Source organism: Pinus tabuliformis, chromosome 7 (assembly GCF_031772625.1).
Source record: "Pinus tabuliformis cultivar Carrire ecotype Pingquan chromosome 7, CPIR1, whole genome shotgun sequence".
In the NCBI taxonomy this organism is placed as follows: Eukaryota; Viridiplantae; Streptophyta; class Pinopsida; order Pinales; family Pinaceae; genus Pinus; species Pinus tabuliformis.
Genome location: NC_142293.1, coordinates 1,458,840,274 through 1,458,849,620, shown reverse-complemented (window position 1 = coordinate 1,458,849,620; position 9,347 = coordinate 1,458,840,274). Strand labels below are relative to the sequence as shown.

General features: G+C 28.3%; 1 long non-coding RNA gene across 2 annotated transcripts; it reads right to left on the bottom strand.

The window, feature by feature from the left end:
- Nucleotides 1-3,844: 3,844 nt before the first annotated feature.
- Nucleotides 3,845-9,347, bottom strand: LOC149253271 (uncharacterized). 2 transcript variants are annotated; one of them, XR_016266180.1, is made up of 4 exons: nucleotides 9,243-9,347; nucleotides 9,074-9,156; nucleotides 8,375-8,447; nucleotides 3,845-4,190 (listed from the first exon to the last, which is right to left on the bottom strand). It is a non-coding gene; the product is annotated as an uncharacterized LOC149253271 (long non-coding RNA). The 2 variants fall into 2 exon arrangements; XR_016266181.1 differs by lacking the exon at nucleotides 8,375-8,447.

The following is a 9,347-nucleotide window of genomic DNA, read 5'->3' as shown; positions in this document are numbered from 1 at the left end:
TTTCATATATGTTTATATCTTTCGTATATGCATAACTTTTGTATATATGTGGAAGTGGTACATACTTTTGTATATATATGGAAGTGGTACATACTTCGTATATGCTCAACTTTCTTATATTCATAACTTCAATATATATGCATATATGGAAGTTTCAAACATGTGAAAGATCTCACATATGCATGAAGTGTGTTATGTGTAAAAATGTTTAAGTGAGAATGTTTCATTTTAACTAAAATATTTGAAACTAAATTAATAAATTGAATATATGTTAGTTATTAAAAATCTCAATTTAAAATATTAAATATGCATGAACTATGTTATGTATAAAAATGTTGAAGTGAGAATGTGTTATTTTAACTAAAATATTTGAAGTTAAATTAATAAATTGATAGTTATTAAAAATCTCAATTTAAAATGTCAAAATACATTTAATAATATAATATTAATAAATTAATAGAAAAGAAACTCAACAATCATTACATTATTAAAAAGCCACTTTAAAAATTGAAAATTAATTATAATAATAAAGTAAATTAGATAATATTTATTTTAATTTAGTTAATCTAATATTGTTTTAAGAATTAAAAATTAATTTAATTGAAAATTAATTATAATAATAAAGTAAATTAGATACTATTTATTTTAATTTAGTTAATCTAATATTGTTTTAAGAATTAAAAATTAATTATTAAAAAGCCACTTTAAAAATTGAAAATTAATTATAATAATAAAGTAAATTAGATAATATTTATTTTAATTTAGTTAATCTAATATTGTTTTAAGAATTAAAAATTAATTATTATAATAAAATAAATTAGATAATATATATTTTGATTTAACTAATATAATATTGATTTACTATCTATCTTTTTATAAGTTTTGAATTAAATTATTATTATTATTATTATTATTTTTACTCTCTTTTTTTTAAATTAAAACTTAATTAAAATTGTCTTCCCACATAATTAAAATTGTCTTGTATAAATTGGTTGGGCTTAATTTTGTTTAAGGTTATATTGTTTTTGGAAATTTTAATATAAGTCACTTTAAAAATTGAAAATTAATTATAATAATAAAGTAAATTAGATAATATTTATTTTAATTTAGTTAATCTAATATTGTTTTAAGAATTAAAAATTAATTATTAAAAAGCCACTTTAAAAATTGAAAATTAATTATAATAATAAAGTAAATTAGATAATATTTATTTTAATTTAGTTAATCTAATATTGTTTTAAGAATTAAAAATTAATTATTATAATAAAATAAATTAGATAATATATATTTTGATTTAACTAATATAATATTGATTTACTATCTATCTTTTTATAAGTTTTGAATTAAATTATTTAATTTTTTTTCATTTTTTTTTTTAAATTCAAACCTAATTAAAATTGTCTTCCCACCTAATTAAAATTATCCTATATAAATTGGTTTGGCTTAATTTTGTTTAAGGTTATATTGTTTTTGGAACTTTTAATATAAGTTTGTTTCCAAAACTATTATTTAATTGTGTATGTAATTGTATTTTTCTTTCATATAAATATTTTGGAGTTATATTGATCATAGATTTAATTTGACTTGTAGTATTGGAAAAAAATTAATGGAAGATGGAAAACTTAGTTTGATCTCAGAAAACAACATAGTTTTGACATAATTACTTGTTAATAACTTACTTATGGTTGATGAAGGTCAATAAAAGATCAAAATGTAGAATATTATGATTATCTTTTTATTACTGTAATTTAATAAGGATGATTTGTTAGATATTTAAAGATGATATGTTTGATATATAAGGATGATGTGCTTGATACTTAAAGATATTATCTTTAGATGCACGATAACGTGTTTGATATTGCATGATATGGTTGTGTTAATTGTTTCCTTGACAATTAAGGAAAAAGAAGTACATCCATAGATTTGAAATATAAAAAAAAATAAAAAAATAAAAAATTAACAATAATAAACAAAAAAAAATATAATAAAATTTGGACAAGTTCAAATTGATTTTACTTTAAAATAGTTTGTGTTATGAGTGACAAAACTTTCTAGAGCAACCTATTGTTTCTTATCACAATTACAACAGTTAATGTTATATTTATGCTCAAGTTCTAAAAAAAAATCAAATAAATTCTAAAGATGCCACCCTTACCATGCATGTTTTGTCTTTTTACATGTGTACATTTTTTTCCAGTGCACTCTCACTCTGCATGTATATTCACTTTTCATTTATATTTCTTCTTTGTATTCTCACCATATATATTTTTTGTGCTCTTATTCTCTTATTTTGACCATAGATAAATAAAGGAATTGCTAAAATATATATAAAACAAAAAGAAAAGAAAAAAAACATTATCTTAAATAATATTGTAGCAACTTGCCAATAAAGTTTTCATCTTTAAATGTTAGTACTGAAGTGGTAAAGACTCAAATCTTTATCTATTTTTACAAATTTTATTATAAGATGTGTACTTTAAAACTTTAGTCATATTTTTCATAGATTCAAAATAAAAATAAATCTAAATCCATATATATATATATATATATATATATACACTCTCTTTATGTACATGATACATCCATGCATGCAAGAACAAGTATGATATAAATATATAAGTAACTTAACTTGCAAATTTCATAATTTAAAAAAAAAAAAATCATTCTAACTATATTTATCAAAAGTAATGTAACATTGATAGAATATAACATCAAATCCACATCATGAATTTAAAAGTCAATGAAGGCTTTTTCATATATACAAAGTCCAAATTTATGTATTTGTATTCAAAATTTGTTCAGCTATATATCTTTATTTTTTGCAAAATGGAACGTCATTCCCAATATAGGTAATGAAAGTGCATGCACATAAATGACATAATGGCAAAATGGCATCATTCTTAATCTAGAAAATTGGTCTATAAGTCACCCTCTTGGCACTCCCAAGTGCATTTCCAAATTGAAATCACCGCAAAAATTACATTATACCAAGTATCATGGGTATCCTTATTTGGCTATGAGCTCAATAATCATTGTTACTCTTTTCATCAGGCACATAATCTTCATTTGGGATTTGATCTATAAAATGGTTCTATAGGTCACCCTTGCCACTCCCTTGTACATTTCCAAATTGAAATTGCTGCAAAAATTAAAATATCATGGGTATCCTTATTTTGGCTATGAACCCAATAATCATTGTTATTCTTTTAATCAGAAACACAATCTTCATTTGGGATTTGGTTAGCTTTACACTTGAATGAATTCAATTGTTCGTCGATTTTTCTGGGTCGTACAAAACCAACTTCTTTTAAATGCAGCGTATGATTGTAATATAATACAAATTTGTTAACAGCACATAAATTAACCAATCAACTCATCTATGACGTGCATTTTTCTTCTCACATAACTATATTTCCTTGATATACCAATGGTAAGATTCAATTGCATTGTTTGTATCTTGATTGGAGTGGAAAACTTATATAAAATTTTGCTCACAATCTGTAGAAAGAAATTTATCAGTTATGCATTAACAACCATACACATGACATGCAAAATAGAGTCATTAAACCTACCTACAAGAAACTTACATATTTTTTTGTTGCCTAACCAAGTGGTTTTAAAATATTCCAAACACTTTTTATCTTCATTGAATTCTTAAAAGAACTTTTACACTATCTTTCTTACAAATTCATCATCTTGACATGTGTGCATCATTTATCCCAAAGCACAAAAAAAGTTGATTTGGTTTTCCCTTACTTGGACTTTATTTCTAGCATTCTCCAACCATGCACGACAAACATGCCCCACACATAATAATATAATACACTTGATTGAAGACCTCAAATAAGATAGAGAAAATATACATTAACAATATGTTGTCTCTTATAAAAAGAATAAACACATCACCTGAACACTTCAATTTCTGCAATAGCATCATAATAATATAATACACTTGATTGAAGACCTCAAATAAGATAGAGAGAATATACATTAACAATATGTTGTCTCTTATAAAAAGAATAAACACATCACCTGAACACTTCAATTTCTGCAATAGCATCATCTGTGATGAAGACTTGAATATGCCAATATGGTCGCTCTTTCTTTCCAATGGCAAATTTGGTCGACACCCATTTAGAAATATTAACTATAGTATTGCGTGATGATATCACCCAAGTTATTGAATAAAGCTGAAAAAGGGGAAATCAAAATTAGTATCCTATTCATGAGTAGAAAGGTTAAATTTCTTCTCTATATGATAAGTTAGAGGCAATTTTCTACTTACAATGTCACACAATCTAAGGGATGATTGGGGATAAATCATTAGGATTGATCTTTCTTTCTATATTTCGGTGACTGTCGTGCCATCACTTCAACAACTTATAAATGACCCCCGACTCAACCAACATATATTCGCTTCTAAATCACCTAATTAACATTCAACTACTTTATACAATGAATTGGAGGAATGAGATCAAACCCATCAACTAATTTTTTTTAGGTCAAAGAAGTCATCTAGTGAAATGACAAAGGTTAAAGAAGGCACAACCAATAGAAGTTTTCGTCAATTGTATAAATTTGAGGGAACAACAGGAAAATCTAGTCAAGTCGTCTTAAGAGGGATTGATCTCTCATAACTCTTGATTGAGTGAGAAATTCGCAATTGGGGGACTTTATTTTTAATCTATCCAACTAACCATATTAGATAACCTCTATTGGAGAAAAGAGTAAAAATAAATTAAAAGATCCACACAATACCATCCTTATTTGTCCATTTTATTAAAGCAACAATAGGTTGAAGCATCCTCCATTTAAAAACAATTGTCTATTTTATTAAAGCAACAACAGGTTGAAGCATCCTCCATTTAAAAACAATTTCAGTCAAGATAATAATAAGAACTCAAAATATTTTAAAGAGAACGATTACCTCAATGCTAGGGTTGTCAAAGAGGGGAGAATCTCAATGATCTGGTTGGTCATTTATGGTTTTCTAGTAACGATAAACCACTTGTTCATACTCAATTGTTGGCATTCTTGTGTTATAACTTCAAAATAAATCAATGCAATGAACCAATGAGAATGATGGGTTTTCAATAGTAAACATGGCAAAGGGAAAAAAAGAAAAAGAAAAACACACTAAATAAAATTTGGGCTAAAAAATAAAAATATTAAAAAGTATTACATATTTTATATGGCTTATTTATTCCTTACCATCCTATTTACCCACACATACCTATATAAATACTAATTTACCCACACATAGCTATATAAATACTAATTGAAAACACTCTACATTTTTACCATTCAATATATGGTTTCCTATATTTTTCCTTTCAAATTATTCTGAATAAATATTCTAATACCATTCAAAATGTAAATTTCGAAAGCATCAAAATTCTTTATTATAAAACCTACACCTCATTTTTATTTCTATAGAAGGACAAGCAGCGTTTATAATCCTGCTTAGAGGATCAACAACGACCAACCAAAGTTACCGACGACTCAATGAAACACAATACCATCTTTGAAACTGGTTGACTCGAAACGAAACACCTTACTTAACTGAATTTGTCCCAATCCTATAAGTTAGCTCGGTCTGGCGTTAAGATTGAAAAAATTTATTGTTATGGTCCCTTTTTCCATTATTTTTATCTTAGAATTTTTTAAATGCAACTTATTCTGTTAATAAAATGATGGGTTGAATCTCACTCTTTATAAAATGCAGTTTGCTTTTGGGGATCGGGTAAGTTTTTCTAATGGACGGAAGGTTAAAATCAATTCATGGGTCTCTATCTCGTAGCTTGGTTCACCGAATGAATTGGGGATTGGGTAAGTTTTTTTAATGGACGGAAGGTTAAAATCAATTCATGGGTCTCTATTTCGTAGCTTGGTTTACCGAATGAATTGAAAAGATAAACCAAATAAAAAGTTTAACCATAAAAATTTATTTTTTATATAAATATATATGAAATTGATATCTACATAAATTAGTTAACATAGATCTTCAAATAGTTTATTTAAATTTTTTGTTAAAATATTTTTGAAAAGTTTAATATTTAAACCTCTCTTATTTACACATTTTTTTTCTTCTAACTAATTTAGAGTATATTTATTTTTTTAAATTATAACCAGCATTATTTTTGTATTTAGAGCATAATTTTTAACATTAATTTTAATTTTAAAGAGCACACACAGACTAACAAACTTACACATCCCTTCATATTAGGCTACACGTCTCCTTATACTAGACTGTAGAATGAGCCTCTCAACACAATTATGGAAACAATTTACAAACCTCTACCAGTCAAAAAACAAAATTTCAAGGCTTATTTCTATAAATCTAAGAAACTGCCAATAAACTACCAATTCTTATATATTTGGATCTCTATTTTAACTGCTTGGACATGAACAAGACAAATTCCATCTGATTTAGGTGATCTAATATCGAAAGAGGCACTTCAATTTTTGTTATGTTTGATATATAAAAAACATAAAGAGTTCACCCTAATCTTTGGAGTTCGAAAAGGCAGTTGCCCTTTTCATTGTTCACCCGGTTTATTGGAGATACACTGAGGCAATTTCCTTAGATTTGGTCGATGTTTTATGCTTTCTCTAGTAATTAAACTATACAATTACTTATAACTATGTGAAGGTCCTATGATGGCCAAGGCCGCGTGATTTTTCTATCGGCTCACTCACATTTATGCAAATTCTAACTTTCATTTGATAAAGAATCTTCGACCACCGAAGCGAGTGACCCACTAAAGTTAGGCACATAAAATGAGAACTAATTTTGCCTTTACTTGATTAATTGCTGAAACTTAATCTAGATCTGATCGCTTAGCTTTTCGTATGGAACATGGTAACTAAGCCCCCAATGTCCCTCTTTTCGTATGGAACATAGTAACTAAGCCCCCAATGCCCCTTTTCCTTCGACAATGCAACTACTCACACAATGTCCCTTATTCACACAAAAATGTTGACATTCTTGTGTCATAGCTTTGAAACATGCATGGACCAATGAGTAAAGTGGGTAAAAGCTACACTAAGTAAAGTTTTGAATAATAAAGAGTTTTTGAATCAAATCAATACATGGACCAATGAGTAAAGTGGATAAAAGCCACACTAAGTAAAGTTTTGAATAATAATGAGTGTTCAAATACAAATAGGCTGGAAAAAAAATCACATCAAATAACATTACATTTTTTATATCTTTTATTCATTTCCTACCCACCTTGAACACCCACAAACACCTATATAAATGCTAACAACTAAAAATATTACAGGTTAAACATACCACATATATTTTTCCTTTTAAATTACTCTTTTTTATATTAACATGAGTTTCAACACAAATGGAGAGAGGAAATGGAAGAAAAAAACCCCATTATTAATATTACAGTGGTATATTTACTATTCATTCCCTATCCACATTGTGCACCAACAAATACCTATATAAATGTTAATCACCAAAAACACTACATTTTTACCATACAACATATATTTTATTTATTAATTCATTCGAGTACCATTAAAAATGTAAAGTTCAAAAAGTATAATACAACCATAAAACTAATACCTGCATTTTTCCCTCTATTGAGGGAACAAGCCAGGGTTTTTAATCCTCCTTAGAGGACCAACTCATCTCGGGTTAGACGACGACCAACCAAGTTGCGGACCCCAATAACACGCACATAATACCATCTTTGAAAATGGTTGACTCGAAACGAAACACCCTACCAAACTGTTCTGGTATTCGCCTAGAACCAATCCAATAAGCTAGCTCAGAATTCATGGGCTCACGTTAATATTGAGAAGTGTCTTGTTAGTGTCCCCTTTTTCTTTTTTCCATTATTTTTATCTCAGAAATTATTTTTAAAAGCAACTATATTTTGTATAAAAAAAAAAAAAATATTTCCTTCCATTAATTTGGATGTAATGTACTCCATTAGCTACAAAGGTTGAATATATTGTACGAGGGATATATTGGATTGTTATGTGACTCTCACTCCTTGTAAACCATTCTTCTAGCTGCTTATCTTCCGACATTGGTTTATTGCCTCGAGTTGCTTTAATGGACGGTAGGCTAAAATCAATTCATGCGTTCTCTGCCTGGTAGCTTGGTTCACTAGATGATTTGAAAAGATTGAATATTGGAGCAAAACAATCGTCTAGCACCTTGTTCCATTGACTTAATTTACCAATTTCTCTCACTCCAACACTAAATTTTCAAGGCTTAATTCTACATATCGAGGAAGCTACCAATTCTTACATATTTGGATCTCTATTGCAAGTCCTTGGGAATATAAATTCCATCTGATTTGGGTGATCTATTGATTTACTACTACAAACCAAAAAAGGCATTGCTGTTTACCTGGTTTTTGGAGATCCACTGTGCCAATTTCCCTAGATTTGGCCGACGCTTTATGCTTTTGCTAGTGATTAACCTGTAGAATATCCATAACAATGAATCATTTGAGTTGCTTAAAAATATACGCTGTTGGCAAGGTCCTAGGATGGGCAATGCACGGGCTCTGAAGAGAATAGAATATTCTAGAAGCGCAGGCTCTGGTAGCATTAACTGGGGGCTTCCGAGTATAGTAATTTTATATTCAAATGGCGATTCAGCACATATTTGTGTTACAATGGCGTTATGACTATTCTGCAGTTTTTAAAGAACGGAAATACAATTTCACATGAAAGTGAGTGCTTAGATTTCAAATGGAACATAATAACTGGGGCCCCAATATGCCCATTTTTCCTTGTGAGGCAAGGAAACTACTCACACAATGGGTGACTTATATACACTAACACGACATAGTTTGCAGAAATAATGATTCTTCGTAAGTTTCACAGGACCATGTTGGTTAGACAAAAGATTCAGTCGACCACTATTTTTCAAACTCCCAAGTCGGCAACGACAGAAATTAAGACGACCATTCATTGTCTTCTCACAGAATATTTACATGAAAATGTAAGCATGTGCAGAGCGGTGTACACCATATATTTCTTTCCCATTCTACCATGTATCTCTAGAAAAAAAAAATGTAAACATGGGTAGATAAACACATACCGTTGTGTTTTTTTTCTTTTCAATTCTGCCCATTCCATTTACAGCTCTGTACTGTACCGTTTCCATATTTTGGCCTCCACTAACTGTACAGCGATAATAAATATTTATTAAACAAAAGGCCAATAGAACAACTAATTGTTCTATGAGAAAGCACTAGAGGTTTCTTTACCTGAATCCTAAAAGTCCCTGGTACAAACCACCATGGCGCCATGGATTTCAGAAATGTAACGGTGAACTTTACTTTGAAACGCTGCAGATGCCAATTCAAATGATA